Source organism: Acinonyx jubatus, chromosome B2, assembly GCF_027475565.1.
Source record: "Acinonyx jubatus isolate Ajub_Pintada_27869175 chromosome B2, VMU_Ajub_asm_v1.0, whole genome shotgun sequence".
Classification (NCBI taxonomy): domain Eukaryota; kingdom Metazoa; phylum Chordata; class Mammalia; order Carnivora; family Felidae; genus Acinonyx; species Acinonyx jubatus.
In genome coordinates, this window is record NC_069385.1 from 69,682,216 (window position 1) to 69,705,328 (window position 23,113).

Sequence of the window (23,113 nt, forward strand, 5' to 3'; positions counted from 1 at the left end):
ATGGTCTTATCTGGCCATCCCCTATGTAGACTATGTGTGCCTGGTGACTTTGGCTAACTGGCTTGAGTTGTGGCTGCATGGGCTGGGAATATCAGAGCACTCCATGATAGGGCTTCCCTGGTGGGATGGCCAGAATTGAAGCATACATGGGTTGACATGGTCCTAAAACTCTCCACACAGAAGGCACCCACCCTGGCAAGACAGCTAAAGCTGAAATGGGTACAAGTCAGTGTGCCCCAGGTTGTTCCACACAGGTGCACCCTGGCAGGGAAGCTAGAGCCAAGGCAAATGGGCAAGGAGGTATTGGGATATTCCATGCAGAGACACCCTGGTGAGTCATTTGGAGCCAAATTGGTATGGGCCTGGAGTGTTCCAGGGTATTTTGCTCTTGTGTTACCTTGACATGTTGACTAGAGCTATAATGAGAGCTCACCAGGGGTATCTCAGTGTGTGCTGCACTGAGGCCACTTTGGTGGGATGGCTTGTGCTGGTGTGGGCTAGGGACTTGGGGCTCAGTGAGGCAGTGAGCCAACTCGTGTGCCCAGACTATGCTCTCATCCACACTGTCAAGGTGGAAGGGAATCATAAACCATCATGCTCACCACCTCCTCCAAGGTTTGGCAGGAAAGGTTCTAATGGTAGAAACTTTATATTCATTCTATCTTCTCTCTTAAACTGTGGCTTTTTTCTGTGCTCCAAGGATGACTAATCTTCTCACAGCCCCTCAGTACTATCCCTCTGTATTGCAGTTTGCAGAATTGGGTGTAGAGGTTCCCTTTGTTACCCTCTCTCTCTCTCTCTGTCTCTTGCCATTCTCTATATGGCCTCTCTATCTTTCGTTGTGAGAAGTTGTTCAGTCAGCCCTCAGTTCTTCTTCAGACAGTGGAGGAGATAAGTTCAGGGTCTTTCTACATTGCCATCTGGGACACTCTCCTATCTGGCATCTTTTAAATACACCATAGTTGAGGGGCGCCTGGGTGGCGCAGTCGGTTAAGCGTCCGACTTCAGCCAGGTCACGATCTCGCGGTCCGTGAGTTTGAGCCCCGCGTCGGGCTCTGGGCTGATGGCTCAGAGCCTGGAGCCTGTTTCCGATTCTGTGTCTCCCTCTCTCTCTGCCCCTCCCCCGTTCATGCTCTGTCTCTCTCTGTCCCAGAAATAAATAAACGTTGAAAAAAAAATTAAAAAAAAAAATACACCATAGTTGAAATTTAAATGCAAAATTGTCTACGTATCACATACTGCCAAACATGCCTTAAGCAGACAAGAACTATGCTATTTATAATCTATGGGACACCATGAAAAACCTCATTTTCCTAAGTACAAAGTGGAGAAGGTAGGATGAAAGAGAATATTTCACTTAATCTATAAGCTTTAAAATATTAAAAAGAAAGCACTCCAAACCAAGAATTTGTGAGCAAGTTGCTCATTTTTTTTATTCTTTTAGGGGATACAAAAGCAAAATATTTAAGGAACATGGAATTTTGCCCTACTGTGAATATTAGATATTTTGCAGGAACAAACCATTTTCCCAGAGTAGAAGATATTTCAAAGGCTGTAACTAAATGTCTAAGAGGAGTAGGGAAGAAGAAACACTCTATAAAGGAAAAGAGATGTGGTGAAGAAAGAAAAGTGGGGAGAAAGCAGATTAAACTGTCTGTTTCATAATTTAGCCCATAATTTTGGTTTGATGTAGCAGCTATAAGAATTCCTCATGCAGACATCCTATTAGTGAAATTGATCCACAGCGCCAGCTGCTATTCTATGAAATCCTTCTGAGTCCTTGCCCCAAGTCTGTACTCCCACAGGCAGCTATCTCCCATTGACCATGTGCAGCAGGGCTACTCAGGCAGATGAGTTCCTGGATCCTGGGAGATAATAAGACTCCTTTATTGTCCCACTTGGGCTCAAGGCCTTGACTGCCCAGCAATCTAGGATGCTTCTGCTGACCTTTCTTCTCTCTTTCACCTAAAGTCAGGTTTGCCCCATATTTTTTTAATAGTTATTCTTTTTTATTATTATTTTTATTCTTTATTTATTTTTGAGACAGAGACAGCAAGACAGAGTGTGAGTGGGGGAGGGGGCAGAGAGAGAGGGAGGCACAGAATCTGAAGTGGGATCCAAGCTCTGAGCTGTCAGCACAGAGCCCGACACGGGGCTCTAACTCAAAAGCGCAAGATCATGACCTGAGCCAAAGGTAGATGCTTAACCGACGGAGCCACCCAGGAGCCCCAGGTTTGCCTCATAATTAATGAGTCTCTCAGCCTCTTAGGACACCTTCTTTTATTTCTTTTCATAGCCATCTCCCCTAACAAAATTTTTGAATATTAAATTCCATCTTGCTTTCTGTCAGAAAAAAGTGTGCAGTGACCTGGAAGCCTGAAAGGATTTCTGTGTTTCCTATAAGTTCTATTTTACCTCATATATACATCCTCCAGAGGTTCTCTCCATTTTTCTCCAGAAAAACTTCGTGGGCTTTTAAAAATTTCTCTTGGTGAATTTTCCCACTTTGTGAACTACTCACACCTACTTGGAAGACCATTTTTGAGAACACTTTGAAAAAAAAATTTTTAACCAGAATGAGGCAGTTTTTCCAGAGAGATAGTTTATACTCATCAAATAAATACTCATCAAATGTTGGAAGCCAGGTCTTGGTTTGGAGTTCCTTATTTTTAATATTTTAAAGCTTATAAACCAAGTGAAACACTCTCTTTCATCCTAGCTTCCACACTTCACACTTAGGAAAATGAGGTTTTTCATGGTGTTCTGAGGTTATAAATAGCATAGTTCTTGTCTATTTAAAGCATATTTGGCAGTATAAGATATCTAGACAATTTGGCATTTAAATTCCAACTATGGTGCATTTAAAATATGCAGGATGACATAAGCCATAAGCTGGGCTTCTAAACCTTGGCTTTTTTATGACTGATATTTAAAATAATGTATCAAGAGGTTAATATCCCATTGAAATTGTCTCTGTGTCTCTTTTACACACAATTGGTTTGACTGTTATGACTGTCAAAATAAATTAGAAAAGAATTGAGCCAATGGTGCCTTTAGACACAGTTTTAAATATCTCTACGATAGATGAAAAATGAAAAGGTTAAACTAGAAAACTTCTAAGGTTTCTTCCAGCTTTAATAACATAGGATTCTATAATTCTATGGTTTAATGCAGTCAGATATGTTTAGAGTTCTCCCTCTCTGACCATAAGTTCCTTTTACATTATGTTCCTTTACGTAAGTTTAGAGAATTTCCTTCTCTAAACATTTTCAGTGACCATGACAATTCCAAATCTAATATGTGGGCATTGCTGGGCCTCTTCTGTAACTAGCATCGATCAGATGATCAAGAACCATAGCATTGTCTCTGAGAAGGCACAGATCTCTCTTTCCTCATTCTCCTTTCTGTTACTGCTTTGGGGGAATAATGATGGGGAAATTATTCTAAAAACTTCCAACTTTAGCATTTTAGCATACTCTAAAACCAATCCAACACAACCTTACCCAAAGATCATACTTTATACAACCAAAAGTTACTTCAGAAAATGTCTTCTGAAGTGTCTAAACCATTCAACAGGGCCAATTAGCCATGCTTAGCCATCAAACTCCCTCAAAGCCACAAATGTACAACTAAATTCAAACCTCAATCTGAATGATGAGAGAGTAAAGAACCATGGTTTGAGTAGGAGAAGCCAGCTCCCTCCCTTTCCAATAAAAAATAAATGAAACCAATTCAATATTTGCTATTACTCAAAAAAAACTATGAATAATATCATTAACTTTCTTGTTGCATTTTATATTTTAGTATCACTTAAATTATACATATTTTATATGCATAAGTATATGCACACATGCATGTGTATATATAAGCTTTGACGTATCTACTCTATAAATGTTGTTATTCCTACCCTATATTTCTCTTAGGTCCTTAAGTCCCATAACCAAAAAATAAATAAAACTTTAAGAAATTGTCTTGCCATGAGATTTTTAGAAACCTAACCCTCGCAAATGAAATGGGATTTCTGAAATATCTGTAAATGCAGAAAAGAGATTCTTTTCTTCTTTTCAGAGTCCTCAAATTCTCTTCAAAGTTACTGTTTTTTCAACTCTACACACATAGTTGTTTTATAAAAATTAAATTAAAACAAACCACTGCTAACTATCCTCTCAATAAAAAATGCAACTTAAAATTTTATTTGATAGTTAGATGTTAATAGCCCAAATGTTCTATACTATGTAACATTTTTCATGTCAGATTGACTAGCAATGTTAACAGCATCTTGTTGTTCTTGGTCCCACAAGCAATACAGCTGTTCCTTATCTTAATCATATGAGTGTCCAAACTCATCAAGCAAAGGTTTTTATTTGTTTATAAATGTCGTCACCTGTGGACAGTTAGCTTAGTTAATTAGAGCACAGCACTAATGAAACCAAGATTAAGAATCCCTTCTTTTATGATCATTAGCAAGATATCTTCTCTTAGTACTGAGACTTAAGACTCCATCTAAAATTACAGCCACAGTCTCAACCTTATGCAGTGGGGCAAAATAAGGAATAGGTAAACACCTTAACATTTTGAGTATTGCCTTCATTTAAATAAATATTTTAATTTTAACTATGAACTATTTCATACATATGGAATAGTACAGATAATAATACAGTGGACGCTTGAAACTTGTGGGAGTTAAAAGTGCCAACCCTCACACAGTCAAAAACCCATATATGACTCTTTTTTTTTAATATGGAACACTTCAAGAATTTGTGTGTCACCCTTGTGCAGGGGCCGTGCTAATCTTCTCTGCATCGTTCTCATTTTAGTATGTGTGCTGCCGAAGCAAGCACTCCATGTGTAACTTTTGATTCCCCAAAAACTTAATGATTTTAGCCTAATCCTGACCAGAAACCTCAGCAATAGTTGACTAACACATATTTTGCATGTTATATGTCTTATACACTGTATTCTTACAATAAAGTAAGCTAAAGAAAACAAAATGTTATTAGGAAAACCATAAGGAAGAGAAAATACACTTACATTCTGTACTGTGTTTATTGAAATAGTCCGCATAAAGGTGGGCCTGCACAGTTCAAAACTACATTGTTCAAGTCTCAACCATATAACAAAATATGAAGCACCCTTCCCCCAATTTAACAAATGTTGATATTTGGCAATATCTGCCTCAGATATTTATAAAATAAAATGTAGCAGATACAAAAAAATAAAGATATGAATAAAGTGTTAGAGATACCATCCCTTACCTCTGTAAGAGAATCACAGAATGCTGACATGAACTCTTCCAGTACATTTTTAAAATTGTTAATATTCTAATACATTCTTCTTAATTTATCCATTTCCTTATTCTTGCACAATTATGATCCTTTCAATTTTTGTTAGTACAACAAGGCTGCAATGATAATTTTGAGAATGCCTTTTCATTTGAGAGTTCAACCACAATATATAACTTAAAAGTAGAAATGTAATCTTGTAGTGTGTATACATTCTCAAGTCCATAGACATTGATTATTAAATTACTTTCCAAAGTACATTCACCAGACACAGACACCGCAGTACATTGAGCTCCATAGAGACAGTGACAGGGCAAGTGAGAACCAGACAGGCACTGGGTAACTTAGTGCCTGGCTGAGGAAAATAATTAAACATGGGCAGAGGAGATCCTAAGAAGCCAAGATACAAAATGTCATCATATGCATTCTGTATGCAAACTTGATGAGAGGAACACGAGAAGAAGCACCCAGATGCTTCAGCCAACTTCTCAGTTTTCTAAGTGCTCAAAGACATGGAAGACCATGTTCCAAATTTTCCAAAGGAAAATTTGAAGACGTGGCAAAAGCAAACAGGGCCCATTATGGAAGAGAAATGAAAACTCATGTCCCCCCTAAAGTGGAAACAAAAAAGAAGATCAAGGATCCCGATGCACCCAAGGGGATTCCTTCAACCTTTTTCTTGTTTTGTTTTGAGTATCGCCCAAAACTCAAAGGACAGCATCCTGACCTATCTGTTGGCAATATTGCAAAGAGACTGGGAGAGATATGGAGTACTCTCCTGCAGATGACAAGTGGCTTTATGAAAAGAAGGCTGCTAAGCTGAAGGAAAAACATGAAAAGGATATTGTTGTATATCAAGCTAAAAAAGGAAAGCCTGATGTGGCAAAAAAAGGAAGTCGTCAAGGCTGGGAAAAGCAAGAAAAAAATAGAAGAGGAGGAAGACAAGGAGGATGAAGAGTATGAAGAGGAGGAGGAGGATGAAGAAGATGAATATGAAGATTATGATGAATAAATTGGTTCTATTAGTTTCTTTTCCTTGTCTATAAAGCATCTAACCCTCCCCCATATGCAACTCACTCCCCTTAAAGAAAAAAATTGAAATGTAAAAATAAAACAAAACAAAACAAAGCAGAGGCACCAATGTATCCTAAGACCAGCAGTTTTTGAAAGTTCTTATGTTCTGATATTATTGCAAAACACATCATATGATCAGTTTTTAAGTTTTAGCAATCTACTTGTTAGTGAAATGTTGCCCCATTTTGTTTTAAATTTCATTACCCATAACTATCAGTGAGAATTTACAACTGTTTATTTATCGGTCTTAAAATTTTCTTCTATTAATTGACTCTTCATATCTTTTGTCATTCTTTATTGAAATATTTTCCTTTATTGCTTTTAAAGTTTTATTTAATACATATATTTATTAATACTTTATTGGTTGCTTGGATTACAAATATTTTCACCCAGTATGGGGTTTATCTTTTCATTTTATGGCCTTTTATGTACAGATCTTTTTTGTTTTAAATAGCTAAAGTTAATAATCTTTTTAAGCTTTGTGCTTCTCAAGTCTTGTGTAAGAGCTCTTTTCTTAACTTCCAACATCATAGTTGTTTTCATTACTTTTTTATATTTTTCAATTTGTCTTTATGTTATTAATCCATTTAGGATGAATTTTTGTGTATGGTGGGAGGTAGGCCTACAAATTTATTTCTCCTGTATGACTAGTCCATTGCCTCACCATCATCTTATCTTTCACCATTGACCAGAAAGCCACTACTCTCATAGGTTAATTTTTCATATACACACGTGGCTGTTTCTAGGCTCCCTGTTCTGTTTACACGGATGTATTTGTGTAACCTTCTGCTAATACAACACATTTTAATTACTGTATCTTTATAACAACTCTTTTATTTTATTTTTTTTAATGTTTATTTATTTCTGAGAGACAGACACAGTGTATGAGTTGGGGAGGGGCAGAGAGAGAGAGAGAGAGAGAGAGAAACAGAATCCAAAACAGGCTCTAGGCTCTGAGCTGTCAGCACAGAGCCCGATGCAGGGCTCGAACCCATGAACCTGAGATCATGACCTGAGCCGAAGTTGGATGTTTAACCCAACTTGGGTTACGGAGCCAACCAGATGCCCCTATAACAACTGTTAATAATGATAAAGTAAGTTCATTCTCTTTAATCTTCTTCAAGTGTTTTCCTTTAGTTATTCGTGGCCCCTTATTCATCCACATAAATTTTTGAAACAGCTTGACAGGTTCTGAAAAAACTTAAGATTTAGATTGAACTAGCTTTGCTTTCATAAATTATTTTGGGGCGAATCAAAATTTTAAAATACTGAGACTTCCTGCCCAAAAACATGGCTTTATTCTCCATTTATTTAGGTCTTTGTATATATTCTTCAATAATGTTTTATAAATTTTTCTATAAAAGTCATATGTATATTATGTTAAATTTAATCTCACATATTTTATAGTTCTGTGACTAAAAGAATAGGATATTTTAAAATTACATTTCTAAATCTATTGTACCTGATGGTACTCAAGTGCCATTAATTTTAATGTACAGTTTTGTAAGCATTTTCCTTGATGAATTCTGATTACTTCTACTAGATTCCCTTAAATTTCATATGTATATAATTATATCATCTGTGACAATGGCAATTTGGTTTCTTATTCTTCTATTCCCCATACCTCTTATTTATTTTCCATGTCATATTGAGCTAGCTAGGACATCCAGTACAATGCTAAATCCAAGTGGTGACAGCAGGCATCTTAAATTATTTCTGACTTTAAGAGAATGCTTCTAATTCACCGTTAAATGTGAAGTTCACATTAAGTTTTATGTAGACATCTTTTTTTTATTCACAGTTTTTTTTTAAGATTTGTTAACTTAAGATGAGCATATTTTTCTCTGTCAATATGTTAACATGGTTAATTACAGATTTTATAAAGTTAAACCGTCTCTGTCATCCTAGAATAAACCCTACTGGTATTTATTAAATACCAGTCTGAGATTCACACCTCAGCCTTGGAGAAGGTGATTAGAGCCTGCTGGGTAGCAGGGATTTCTGGGATAACATGGGTTAGAACTCTTTCATAGGAAGCTGTTCACTGAGATGCCAGTAACATTTGCTGGGATACCATAGGCCAAAGCTCGTCTAATGGAAGCTGCCTCCTGGAATATGGGCAGGTCAGAGATGGCATATAGAAAACTGCCCACTGCAGTGACAGAGAAACTCACTGGAGGGTGACCTCCACTGGGTTTCCCACATACCGATAGCTGGGCCTTAGGAGGAAAAAAAAGACCCAAAAACTGGGAAGAAAAGCTTCATCCTCTACTATGCCTTGCAGGACCCTTCTAGCACACTCTATTAACAAACCTACCATTGCATCAGTTGGCAAATGGTCCAGTTCAATTATCAAAAGCCAGGACAACAAGAGATAGATTTGGATCTGAGAATCAGTAAGTTGACAATTTGCTGTCTTAGTCAAGTTCATTAACTCCTAATTTAATATAAACCCCATAACAGTTCTATGCAATCAGTACTATCCCCATTGTATAGGACAGGACACTGAGGTTTACAGAGGTGAGGTAAATGTCTACAGCCATCCATCTAGAAGGTAGCCAAAATAAGACTGAACTCTGATAATTTGATTCCAGAACACTCTCTTAACCCACTGTACTCTCTGCCTCCAGATTCACCTGAGTAGCACCAGTTAGAAAACTGATAACAGCCATCCTGGCCTGGGCTGAAAAGGCAGCCATGAGAATGTTGGTGACAATGACTAGGAGAGACATTTCAGAATAAGATTTAACACTTCTGAGACCAACAAAATACAATAGTTACTCCAGGATACTCTCAGCCTCAAATGTTCAATCCTATGACCCATAAGGACATTTGCATTTTACAGATTAAGTTCAGAAAATAAGGCCCTTATAAATCTAAGATATACATAAACAACCAAAAATAAATCCTGAGAGTAGCATAGAACAAACTCTAGTATTCATTTAATATGATTTTACATAAAATTTATAACCAATAATTATGTTTATATGGAGTAATTACACAAATACAGGCACATACATATACACCCTCCAGCATGATATTCTTAGGTCTGAGTTTGTTTTTACATATACCATAAATATTCTTAAGTTAATTGAAAACAGAACTTCATATAAATGTGGATTCCTGTTCAAATTGTTCTTTGCTTAGCTTTTCTCAGCCTCTTTTGGCTTTTAGTGTCAAAAGATCAATATATAGTAATAAAAGCATTTGAGAGGATGTCTAATTGGAGTTTGTTTATACTTTAGAGATCCTCTCAATCACTTCTATTATTGTATATTGATCTTTTGGCAGTAAAAGAAAGAATTCAAGACATCACCTCTCCTAAGGTATCCACATCCTAATCCCCAGAATTTGTGAATATATTATATTACATGGCAAGGGAGAATTAAGGTTCCAGATGGGATTAAGATTGCCAATCAACTACCGTGAGATGGGGAGATTATTCTGGATTATTCAGGTGAGCTCAATGTAATTACAAGGGTTCTTATAAGTAAAAGAGAGATGCAGGAGAGCCAGAGAGTGCTACAATGTGAGAAAGACAAATTCTCCCCTGGAACCTCTAAACAGAAACACAGCCTGGCATACACCTTGATTTTAGCCTGAGACTCACTTTAAATTTCTGACTTGCTCCTCTGTAAATAATAACTTTGCATTATTGTAGCTACTAACTTTGTAGTCATTTGTTATAGCAACCATAGGAAACTAACACATCCTGTCCCATCTTCTGAACCAGAGGATATTTTGAATTTAAGATCCCCAAATCCCTGTTCGAATAATAATCATAGGAATGTATTAATCAATCTTACTTATTTGGCCACACATCTACAGCTTGTTCACATTCTAAGGCCTCGTCTTTGAAATTTGTCTTGTCTGTGTACAAACTATTCCCCACATCTAAACCCTGCAGCTTCACATTCAGAACTGCTATTTTAAGATAGTAATTTTTCATTCACTCATTCAGTTAGTCAGTCAACAAGCATTTATACCTCTAGCTGGACCTCAGACACCAGTATATAACTCATGCCCAACAGATGTTTCAACTTAATATTTCCAAAACCAAATTCCTGATTTTCCTACCCAATCTACAACTTCCAGTCTTCACTTCAGTTGATGCAAAGTCCATTCTTCTACTTGCACAGGCCAACATGCTTGGAGTCATCCCTGACTCTTTCCTCCCTTCCCAATTCCCATCCAATCCATCAGCATATAGTGCCTGATGTATATTCAAAATGTGGACACTACTCAACCACCTTCATGATCACCACCCATTCAAGCTGCTATTTTCCCCTACCTTAAAACCTTTCACTGGTCTTCGGCTTTAACCCCTTCAGTCTATTTCCAATGCAACAGCTGGATCAATCACACTTAAAACATAATTCTAATCCCTTCATTCCTCTGCTCAACAAGTCCCATATTTTCCCATCTCACTTGGAGTATCAAAAGCCCTGCTCCTTACTCTGCTGTCCACTATCATTTCTATGATGCTTTGCAGTACTCACTCAACTCTAGGAACACCAGTCTCCTCCTTGTTCCTGGAACAAGTCAAACACACTCCTGCCTCAGGGACATCGTTTGCTGCTCCTTCTACATGACTCGTTTCCTCAATGAGGCCTTTCTTGTCCACTTTATATAAAAAGTCAATCCATCACACCCAAGCCTTGTCCTCCTGCTACTTGATATGTAACTTAACCTGTTTGATTTTTCTCCATAGTATTCATCACCATCTGATAGATTATATATTTGCTTGTTGGTTTGTTGTCCATTTCTTCTCAACCCCACTAAAATGTGAGCTCCATGGAAGTTGAAACTATTTTTTGTTCACTATTTTACCTTCAATACCTAGAATTGTACCTGCCATATAATAGGCATATACACAAATATTTTTTAAGTAAATGAATCAATCAATCAGTATTGAGCTTCTGTTATGTGAATAACTGTTCCAGGCCCTAGAGATACAAAGACAAATGAAACACAATATTTGATATTGGAGAATTCGTAGTCTAGAGCAACACTGTTCAATAAAACTTTCTGTGATGATGGGAATATTCTCTATCTGCATTGTTCAATATGATAGCCACTAGAAAATGTAGCTACTGAGCACTTGAAATGTGACTACTGTGACTGAGGAAATAAATTTTTATTTTATTTTATTTTATTTTATTTTACTTTAATTACTTTTAAATTTAAATTTAAAAGGCTATATGTGGCTAGTAGCTACAACACAGGCTTAAAAGAGATAGATACTTAACTTCTAATACTGGTGTCATAGTAGAGATATGCAATAAAATGCTTTGGGAATCCAGAGAAGAGAGACACCAATGCTGCCTGACTTTAGTTCCTCCCAATAGACCTTCCAAGAGCACTCCATGCTTTTCCCTCACATTATTTTGTATTGCTGTAATTACTGTTTACTTATAATTATTTACTTGCTGTCAACCTTCCTTACTAAGGTATGAGAGCTGGAGCTGTGACCATCCTTAGCTACTGACAGAATTCTTTGCACATAGTAGGGAAACAATAAATACTGGTTTGACTGACAAGCAAGATAGTTATAGGACTCTTCTCAAGGAGGTAACATTTGTGATGGATTTTAAAGGAAAGGTAGGAGTTTGCTAGGCCAGAGCCAAGATAAGGTAGAAGGAATGGTAGTCAGGGAAAACAATATGTGCAAAGGCCAGTAAGCATGGGAGCACGTTTATTAGTGGTACAGGGAGTTCAGTATAGTTATAATGCATTTATAAAGACAGATGTACTTGCTTCTTACTGCTTGAAAGTTCAAGTTAATAATTTTGTGAGTAAGAAAATCCAAAATCCAGTATGAAATTAAGAGTTGGACAATTTTTTAGTGAATTGTTATGAAGTAGACTTAGACTTTTTTCAAATCTTTAGCCCATATCAGCCCTGTTATAAGTGTAGACTAAAATTTCCCTAACTTTTTCCTGATCTAGAATATTATATATTTCAGTTTATGGGGACCTTAGAGATTATTTAACTGAAGGCTTCTTTGGTCAAATGAGGAAATTAAGACTCAGAACACACAGTTAATTAATGCAGAAGTGGGACCATAATCCAGATGTTTTAGCTTGCAGTCTAGAGTCATTACCAACACACAGTGATTACACAACCACATTTCATCTGCTTACTCTGACACAAAGCAAGATACTGGTCCCACAATATGTCCATTAATAACCTCTGATCACCTTTTAAAACATACAAGGAGAAGACTCAGTCATAAATTCTCTATGTATGAGAAGAACCATTAAGGCTGCCCAATACAAACAAACAACAATTTTAAGCCTCAAGAAATAGTAACAAACTTCAAAAGAGTTATTTTAGTAGTACAGTGTGGAATGATTTACTATTTCCACAAGCACAACAGGGTGAAAGTTCCATGCGGTATATCAAAATGTCAATTTCACTACAAATCTGGCTTCCCATTCTGATTCAACCACTCTCTGGCTGGGTTACCTAGAGCAACTTGTTCAACCTCTTTAAACCCCCCATTTCTTAATTTATAAAATGTGCGTATTTGATCTCCAAGGTCTTTTTGGGTTTTGCTGAGTTGGAAAGAGAGAAAAAGCCACAGAACAAATTCCCACTTGGACAGAGGTTTATTTATGCTGCTTGTCTGCAGTCAAACTGACAATCTTAACAATATTTGATACCATTGATATTTCTCTGCCCATCTATAAATCCATCAGACTATGCATAAATCACATGACCCAAAACTGGAACCAGTATTATATCCTTTTCTGTATTCTGCATTTAATGTGCAATCCAGAAATACTGTTGACTCTGTTGTCCCAGCATCTTACCCACTTGGTACTAGCACTCCAAGACTCAAGATTCATTCTGAGAGTTTTCAGGGAGTCTTCCTTTGCAAGCTACCACCAATTTTTTACATTAAAAATATACTGACTTCCCCAGGTATAGGTGGGATAGAGGCTATACTTTGTCCATGTTTGTATTTTTTGAGAGAGAGAGAGAGAGAGAGAGTGTGTGTGTGTGTGTGTGTGGTGGGAGTGGGCGACGGGCAGAAAGAGGGAGAGAGAGAGAGGGAGAGAGAATTCCAAGCAGGGTCCACGTTGTCAGCACAAAGCCCGATGCAGAGCTATAGTTCATGAATGGTGAGATCATGACCTGCCCCGAAATCAAGAGCTGGATGCTTTACTGACTGAGCCAATCACATGCCCCTATCCATCTTTGTGTTATCTTCCTTTAAAATCACTGAACGTCCTGGAAAACAACAAGGCTTAATTTTTAACAAACAAGAAAAAATAGAAATAGTTTATTGCTATTGTCTTACTACATGATATGCATGTATGTGGGCCCCCGAATAGAATCACAATGGTTTACCTTTCCACCACTGAAATAGAAAATTTATGTATTTTTCTTTCCATTTCCATCTTTCATGCACAAATACAGGTAAAAATTTTTCCTTTGACAAATTTTTAACATACATGATGCTGATCCCTACTTTCTTGAGCTGTCTTAGATACATACCTAAGCATTCACAATACGTCTCTTAGAATATGAGAATAATCTCCCACAAGCACAATTAAGAACAGATGGTTAAAAACTTTAAGGTAGTATTTGCATAAAAAGATCATCTTGATTTCACACTGTAGAGTTCTATATTACTTTTAATTGTTTTCCCTGAAAAAAAGTACTCCCTTCCTTAACCAAAAGATAACAAGAAAATTTGGCTTATTTTTTTTAACTGAAAAGGAAACAATTCACAGAAAGGCACTATGCCGAAGAAAGTAATACATAAAGGAATATGTTACACTGTGAATAAAGGTGTCACATCAGCTCAAATGTATGAGAAACTTACACTAAATCTAATAGACTTTAGCCACCTCATTTTTCCAGAACCCAGAACAAACCTGAAGTAATTCAAAAGCCCCTGCACCAGTATCATGTACATATTCAAAAAACAAACAAATGAACAAAACAAAAACAAAAACAAAAATTACCCCAATGCAAAGTTCATTGACTTATTGTTTTCTATAAATTATGGTAAATCAAGTTTGCTAGTTTGGTTATCTTACATTCCCACTGCACTTTTGCCCAGTTCTGATTTACAGATGGAAAATTGGATAACAGATTAGCAGCTTGTGAACAAGGTGATGGAAACAGGGAGAAACTATTAAAAGCAGACATAAACACTGAAGGAAGAGTTCATCGTCAACTAGAAAAGCTCAACAATCTGGTCATTACAAAAGTGATTAATAAAAAGAAAAGTAAAAAAAGAAAAATGCCACTTCAGAAGAGACAGCCCTAGATGGTCTGTTTTGTTCCACACAGAAATCTGCCACCCAGACCACAGTTGATTAGACTACAGCTGATCATGTAATATAAAGGCAGCCAAAAGTCAGCTGAACAGTGAGCTTGAAGACAACATGGTAAGAAAAAACTTTGCCAGAAACAAAGAAAGTTCCAATAAGATTCTTAAAACAAACAAAATTCCAATCAGATTCCATTTTTAATAATTTGATTTGAATAAATGGGAGAAAAATTAGGCTATTAGCCATAGGAAATGAAGCTTGAAAATGCTCTAAGATCCATGAACAACTAAAAGCAAATTGGAGTCATAAAAAAAATCAAAGATATAAGGAAGCACAAACCAAGAGTGAGCAAAATCTGTGATGTTGACAAAATGGATAAATGTGCGAAGCAACGATTTATTAGATAAGAAGAAATGAGACATAGATTAAACAAGAGGAGATATATGGAGATTCTACTATCTGAATCCCCGGAACTACCTTAGATCTATTTCTAATCTTGAGCTGTTTCTCCTATTCTTGGATTTCTGTGCGACTCTATCTCTTTTATTTATTCTTCAAAAAGTCCCTAATCAAAGCTAACCTGGAAATGCCTTTATTCCTTGAAAACCAAAATGCCTAACATGTCCTTTGTCCACAAACTCTGGGAGCAGTATCATTTTCTCACTCATTTGTTAAAAGTTCTTTACATATCAACTCTATACATCTATAATATATGTTTATCATTTGACTTTTAACATAATAGTAGGCAGCATCCAGTTATTGAGCAGTTACTATGTTCCATGCACTGTAAAACCCACTTTACAGGAATTATTTCACTGAGTCTTCAAAGTAACCATATAATGAAAAAAGTTTGACACTGAGAGTTTAACAAATTGGCCTAAAGTCATTTAGCTAATAAAAGAAAGATGAGTGTAAATAAAATCCAGATAAGTGTCACCATTCCTATTATTATTATTATCATTATTATTAATTTTGGTGAAATACACATAACATAAAATTTACCATCTTAACCATTTTTAAGTGTACAATTTCGGTGACCTTAAGTACATTCACACTGTTGTACAACCATCAGCACCATCCATCTCCAGGAGACTTTCACCTTACAAAACTGAAATTCTGTGCCCATTAAACAATAACTCCCAATTCCCCTCATCCTCATCCAGCCCCTGGCAACTACCATTCTAATTTCTGTCACCATGAATTTGGATATCTCATAATATATAGAGTATTGTGCTTTTGTGATTGGCTTATTTCACCCACATACATGCCCTCAATGTCCATCCATATTGTAGCATGTGTCAGAACTTCCTTCTATTTTAAGGTAACTAATATTCCAAAGTATACACCACACTTTGTTTATTCATCTGTCAATGGATACTTGGGTTCCATCACCCCCTTGGATATTGTGAATAATGCTGCTATGTATACAAATATCTTTTCAAGTCCTTGTCTACAATTCTTTTGACTATATGCCAGAAGTAAAATTGCTGGATCACATGGTAATTCTATTTTTATTTATTTTTTAAATTTATTTTCTTTATTTTTGACAGAGAGAGAGCACAAGAGGGGCAGAGAGAATCCCAAGCAGCCTCCATGCTGTCAGCGCAGGGCCTGATATGGGGCTTGTACCCAGGATACATAAGATCATGACTTAAGCTTAAATCAAGAGTTAGATGCCTAAATCATTGAGCCACCCAGGCACCCTGGTAATTCGATACTGAATTTTGGGAGCACTGCTGTGCTGTTTTTCATAGCAGCAGCAACATTTTACACTTCCACCAATAGTGGACAAAGTTTCCAGTTTCTCCACATCCTCACCAACATTTGTTATTTTCTGTTCTTTTTGTTATAAGAGCCACCCATTTTTCTTTTAATTTATGTGTTTGGAGTTTGTTTAAAATTCAGAAGTTTTAGGGGCACCTGGATAGCTCAGTCGGTTAACTGTCTGACTTCAGCTCAGGCCATAATCTCACGATTTGTGGGTTTGAGCCCCACGTTGGGCTGTCTGCTGACAGTACAGAGCCTGCTGGGGATTCTCTCTCTCTCTTTCTCTCTCTCTCTCTGCCCCTCCCAGCTTGTGCTCTCACAAAAATAAATAAACATTTAAAAAAATTAATCAGTTTAAAATTTTTCCTGTAGATAAATTATCAATCTTTAAGGTTTTAATATCTTCAAAATTTTTCACCATCCCAAAATTATATACACATTAATTTCTACTACATTTTTTAGGACTTCTTTAATCTATCTAGGATCATTCATATGAAGGAGAAGCTAAACAGTAATTCTTTGGTCTCAATAATTAGATAATTGTCCTAATGTCATTTTTAATAATCTATTATTACTCAGTTGGTTTGAAACTCTGTATTTATTATATGTTGAATGATTATATAAAGAAATAAATTTCTAAAGTACATACTGTTTCTATACTATAAAAATAATGTTGATTACTGTAGCTTTATAATGCAGTAAAGTACCTGGTAGGACCAGTCTCTCTTCACTACTCTTGTTTATCAAAAAATATTTTAGGCTTTTCTCGAGGAGCCTGGGTGGCTCAGTCCGTTGAGCTCCCGACTTCAGTTCAGGTCATGATCTCGCAGTCTGTGAGTTCAAGCCCCACATCAGCCTCTGTGCTGACAGCTCAGAGCCTGGAGCCTCCTTCAGATTCTGTGTCTCCTTTCTCTGCCCCCACCCTTACATTCTCTGTCTGTCTATCTCTCTCTCTCTCAAAAACAAATAAACATTAAAAATTTTTTTGATTTGTTTAGGGGGGAGCCAAAATAGGGGAACAGCATGGAACTTTTTTGTGTGTCTTGCATCCATGAAATATAGCCAGACCAACACTAAACCACCCTGCACACCTAGAAAACTGATTTGAGGATTAACAAACAATCTGCACAACCTGAACCACAGAATTCAGCAGGTATGTGGTGTGGAGAGGTGAACTTGGGGAGCAAGAAGCTGCAGCGGGTAGGGAGCCACTTTTGCAGGTGAGGAGAGGACGGAGACTGAGGGTGGTGGGGAGAATACGGCAAAAGCACCCCTCCGCAAAAGCAGCTGCAGAGAAAGTGGAAAATTAGAAACAGCTGCAGGGACTAAACTAAAAAAAGGGAGAAAGGAGAGAGTTTAAATTCCATTAAGACTGTAAATGGAGGGGGGGCGCCTGGGTGTCTCAGTCAGTTAAGCATCCAACTTCAGCTCAGGTCATGATCTCACGGTTCGTGAGTTCAAGCCCCACATCGGGCTCTGTGCTGACAGCTCAGAGCCTGGAGCCTGTTTCAGACTCTGTGCCTCCCTCTCTCTCTCTGACTCTCCCCGTTCATGCTCTGTCTCTCTCTGTCTCAAAAATAAATAAACGTTAAAAAAAATTTTTTTAAAAGACTGTAAACGGGGAGCACAGAGTCTGCAACTCCACAGCTTGATACCTGGCAGTGCTCTGTTGGGAAGGGTGAATCCCTGGGAACAGAGTGGGGTCCGGGAGGTTCTCAGGCCGCACAGGGAAAAACGGTTCCACTGCTGGAAGGACATTTGGTAGAGGCTGTGAGGCCACCAGGGCCCAGCAGACCACAGAGAACAGCCACATTCACTGGTGCTGGAACAACGTTGTTAAGGGTGAAGCCTAGTCCCAGATGTGTGTTGTGATTTTCCATAATCCCTGAAACCCTTCTGCTACACTATCTCGCGATCTTTTTGGGGGGCGGGCTGGCTCCTGGCCACAGTCTCCGGGCACCGACAGCAGCAGGGTCCATCAAGCGTTCCTGGGTGCAGCCAACATTCGGCCATTGCTCATTAAGCCATTGCTCGGTGAGATCCTCCCGCAGAGGGGCTGAATGGGTCAAAGCTGCAGTTCTTCAGAAGTCAGGGCCAGGGAAAACAGCCACATCTGAGACAAAACTCAGGAGAGAGGTACTGCCTGGGGCTTGGTCACAGACAGTGAAGAAGCGGGGAGTGGACAAAAGCTGAAGACAAAGGACGGTTGTGGGATTGCTGATCGGGGAGAACAGAGTTCTGATACAAGAGACTGGGTAGCTGGGTGACGCCATTTTCACCACCCTCGCGCATGTGTATACGCACCTACGAGTGCCAAAACAATCCAGTAGGCTAGCAGCACTGACAAGTGGAGAACAGAGCCGTTACACCAAGCCCTGCCCAACTGGGCCCACCTCACTCTTCAAGAACACAAGTCTCACCGCCTGCTTAGTTTATGGACTATAAAGCACTTCATGGTCTGACTTCTAGGGGAAAGCAAAGTAATTTCAGTCGTATTTCAGTCTGTTAGCAGGTCCATCTATTCAATATTCTTTCCTTTCTTTCTCTTTTTCACTTCTTTTCTTTTTCTTGAATACAGAATGAGAAAAAATTCATTTTTATTTTCAATTTTTATTAAAAATATTTTTCTTTCATTTTTTTACTATATTTTTTACTTTTGTGTAAATTTTTTCAAATTCTATTTTACTTCCATCATTTCATTTTAGTCTACTTCAGTGTATTCACTTTTTCAAATTTTTAAATGATTTCCTTTTTTTCTTTTTCTTTTTTCTCTTTTTCATTTCTTTTCTTTTTCTTGAATACAGAAAGAGAAAAAAATCATTTTTATTTTTAATTTTTATTAAAAATATTTTTCGTCAATTTTTTTCCACTATATTCTCTACTTTTGTGTAAATTTTTTCAAATTCTATTTTACTTCCATCATTTCATTTTAGTCTATTTCAGTGTATTCATTTTTTCAAATTATCAAATGATTTCCTTTTTTTCCCCCTTTTTTCTCTAATATATCAAACCACTTTCAACACCCAGACTAAAACATACCTAGGATCTAGCATCATTTATTCGACTTTTGTGTGTGTGTGTTTTTAATTTTTTAATTTTAATACTTTTTATTTTAATTTTTTTATAATTTTAATTTTTCTACCTCATTAATTCCCTTTCTCCCTTCAACATAATGAAACAAAGGAATTCACCCCAAAAGAAAGAGCATGAAGAAATGACAGCCACGGATTTAACCAACACAGATACAAGCAAGATGTCTGAACCAGAATTTAGAATCACGATAATAAGAATACTAGCTGGAATTGAATATAGACTAGAATCCCTTTCTGAGGAGATAAAAGAAGTAAAAACTAGTCAGGATGAAATAAAAAGTGCTATAACTAAGCTGCAATCATGGATGGATGCTGTGGCGGCAAGGGTGGATGAGGCAGAACAGAGAATCAGTGATATAGATGACAAACTTATGGAGAATAATGAAGCAGGAAATAAAGGGAGATTAGACAAAAGAGCATGATTAAGAATCAGTGATTCATTAAAAAGCAAAAACATCAGAATCATAGGGGTCCCAGAAGAGGAAGAGAGAGAAATAGGGGTAGAAGGTCTATGTGAGCAAATCATGGCAGAAAATGTTCCTAACCTGGGGAAAGACAGACATCAAAATCCTGGAAGCACAGAGGACCCCCATTAGATTCAACAAAAACCGACCATCAAGAAGGCACAAATAGTCAATTTCACAAAATACTCGGGCAAGGAGAGAATCATGAAAGCAGCAAGGGAAAAAAAGTCCCTAACCTACAAGGAAAGACAGATCAGGTTTGCAGCAGACCTATCCACAGAAACTTGGCAGCCAGAAGGGAGTGGCAGGATATACAAATGTGCTGAATCAGAAAAATATGCAGCCAAGAATTCTTTATCCAGCAGGCTGTAATTCAAAATAGAAGGAGAGATAAAAAGTTTCCCAGACAAACAAAAATTAAAGAAGTTTGTGACCACTAAACCAGCCCTGCAAGAAATTTTAAAGGGGACTCTCTGAGGGGAGAAAAGATGAAAAAAAAAATACCAAAAGCAACAAAGATTAGAAAGGACCAGAGACCACCAGAAACTCCAACTCTACAAGCATCACAATGGCAATAGATTCATATCTTTTAGTACTCACTCTAAACGTCAATGCAATCAATGCTACAATTAAAAGACATAGGGTAGCAGAATGGATAAGAAAACAAGATCCATCTATATGCTATTTACAAGACCTAAAGATGTCAGACCTAAAGACACCTTCAGATTGAAAGTAAGGCGATGGAGAACCATCTATCAGGCTAAAACCAGAGTAGCCATACTTATAACAGACAATTTAGACTTTAAAATAAAGACTATATCAAGAGACGCAGAAGGGCATTATATCATAATCAAGGGGTCTATCCACCAAGAAGACCTAAAAATTGTAAACATTTATGCGCCAAATGTGATAGCACACAAATATATACATCAATCACAAACATAAACTCATCGATAGTAATACCATAATAGTAGAAGACTTCAACACCCCACTCACAGTAATGGACAGATCATCTAATCAAAAAATCAACAAGGAAACAACCGCTTTGAATGACACACTGGACCAGATGGACTTAACAGATATATTCAGAACATTTCGCCCTAATGCAGCAGAATATACATTCTTCTCCAGTGCACATAGAACGTTATCCAGAATAGACCATACACTGGGACACAAATTAGCCCTCAGCAAGTACAAAAATATGGAGATCCTACAGTGCATATTTTCAGACCACAATACTATGAAACTAAAAATGTTTCTTATAGTTACAAGAAAAAAATTGGAATAGTAACAACTACTTGGAGACTGAAGAACATCCTACTAAAGAATGAATGGGCTAACCAAGCAGTTAAAGAGGAAATTGAAAAGTATATGGAAATCAATGAAAATGATAACACCACAACCCAAAACCTCTGGGACGCAGCAAAGGTGGTCATAAGAGGAAAGTATATAGCAACCCAGGCCTTCCTAAAGAAGGAAGAAAGATCTCAGATACACAACCTAACCTTACACCTTAAGGATCTGGAAAAAGAACAGCAAATAAAACCCCAAATCAGCAGAATACAGGAAATAATAAAGATTAGAATAGAAATCAATGCTACCGAAACCAAAAAAAAAACAAAAAAAAACAAAACAAAACAACAACAAAAAAAACAGTAGAACAGGTCAATGAAACCAGGAGCTGGTTCTTTGAAAGAATTAACAAAATTGATACACCACTAGCCAGTTTGATAAAAAAAAAAAAAAAAAAAGGAAAGGACCCAAATAAATAAAATCAAGAATGAAAGAGGAGAGATCACAACCGGCACAGCAGATAAAAACAATAATGAGAGAATATTATGAGCAATTATATGCCAAAAAAATGGGCAATCTGGAAGAAATGGACAAATTCCTAGAAACATATACACTACCAAAACTGAAACAGGAAAAAATAGAAAATTTGAACAGACCCATAACCAGTAAGGAAATCAAATTAGCAATCAAAAATATCCCAAAAAACAAGAGTCCAGGGCCAGATGGCTTTCCAGGGGAATTCTACCAAACATTTAAGGAAGAGTTAACTCTTATTCTCTTGAGGCTGTTGCAAAAAATAGAAATGGAAGGAAAACTTAGAGACCCCACTAAAAAGGAGAACTATAGACCAATTTCCCTGATGAAAATGGATGCAAAAATACTCAACAAGATACTAGCCAACCGGATCCAACAATACATTAAAAAAATTATTCACCACGACAAAGTGGGATTTATATCTGGGATGCAGGGCTGGTTCAATATCCGCAAAACAATTAATGTGATTCATCACATCAATAAAAGAAAGGACAAGAACCATATGATCCTCCCAACAGATGCAGAGAAAGCATTTGACACAATACAGCATCCTTTCTTGGTAAAAACTCTCAAGAAAGTAGGGATATAAGGAGCATACCTTGAGATCATAAAAGCCATATATGAACGACCCAACAATAAAATCATCCTCAATGGGGAAAAAACTGAGAGCTTTCCCCCTAAGGTCAGGAACAAGACAGGGATGTCCACTCTCACCACTGTTATTCAACATAGTATTGGAAGTCTTAGCCTCTGCAATCAGAAAACACAAAGAAATAAAAGGCATGCTAATTGGCCAGGAGGAGGTCAAACTTGCACTCTTCGCAGACGACATGATACTCTATATGGAAAACCCTAAAGATTCCACAAAAAAACTGCTAGAATTCATCCATGATTTCAGCAAAGTTGCAGGGTATAAAATCAATACACAGAAATTGGTTGCATTCCTATACACCAACAATGAAGCGACAGAAAGAGAAATCAAGGAATCGATCCCATTTACAGTTGCACAAAAAACATAAAATACCTAGGAATAAATCTAACCAGAGAGGTGAAAAATCTATATGCTGAAAACTATAGGTAGCTTATGAAAGAAATTGAAGAAGACACAAAAAAATGGAAAAAGATTCCATGCTCCTGGATAGGAAGAACAAATATTGTTAAAATGTCAATACTACCCAAAGCAATCTACATATTTAACGCAATCCCTATCAAAATAACACCAGCATTCTTCACAGAGCTAGAACAAATAATCCTAAAATTTGTATGGAACCAGAAAAGACCCCAAATAGCCAAAGCAATCTTGAAAAAGAAAACCAAAG

At 37.1% G+C, this 23,113-nt stretch overlaps 1 non-coding gene and 1 pseudogene across 1 annotated transcript; one reads left to right on the plus strand and one right to left on the minus strand.

Annotated features, from left to right (window-relative positions):
- Positions 1-4,734: 4,734 nt before the first annotated feature.
- On the minus strand, positions 4,735-4,841 carry LOC113599045 (U6 spliceosomal RNA). The gene has a single exon (XR_003419782.2). It is a non-coding gene; the product is annotated as a U6 spliceosomal RNA (small nuclear RNA).
- An 815-nt stretch (positions 4,842-5,656) lies between these two features.
- Positions 5,657-6,434, plus strand: LOC106979074 (high mobility group protein B1-like; annotated as a pseudogene).
- Positions 6,435-23,113: the final 16,679 nt, after the last annotated feature.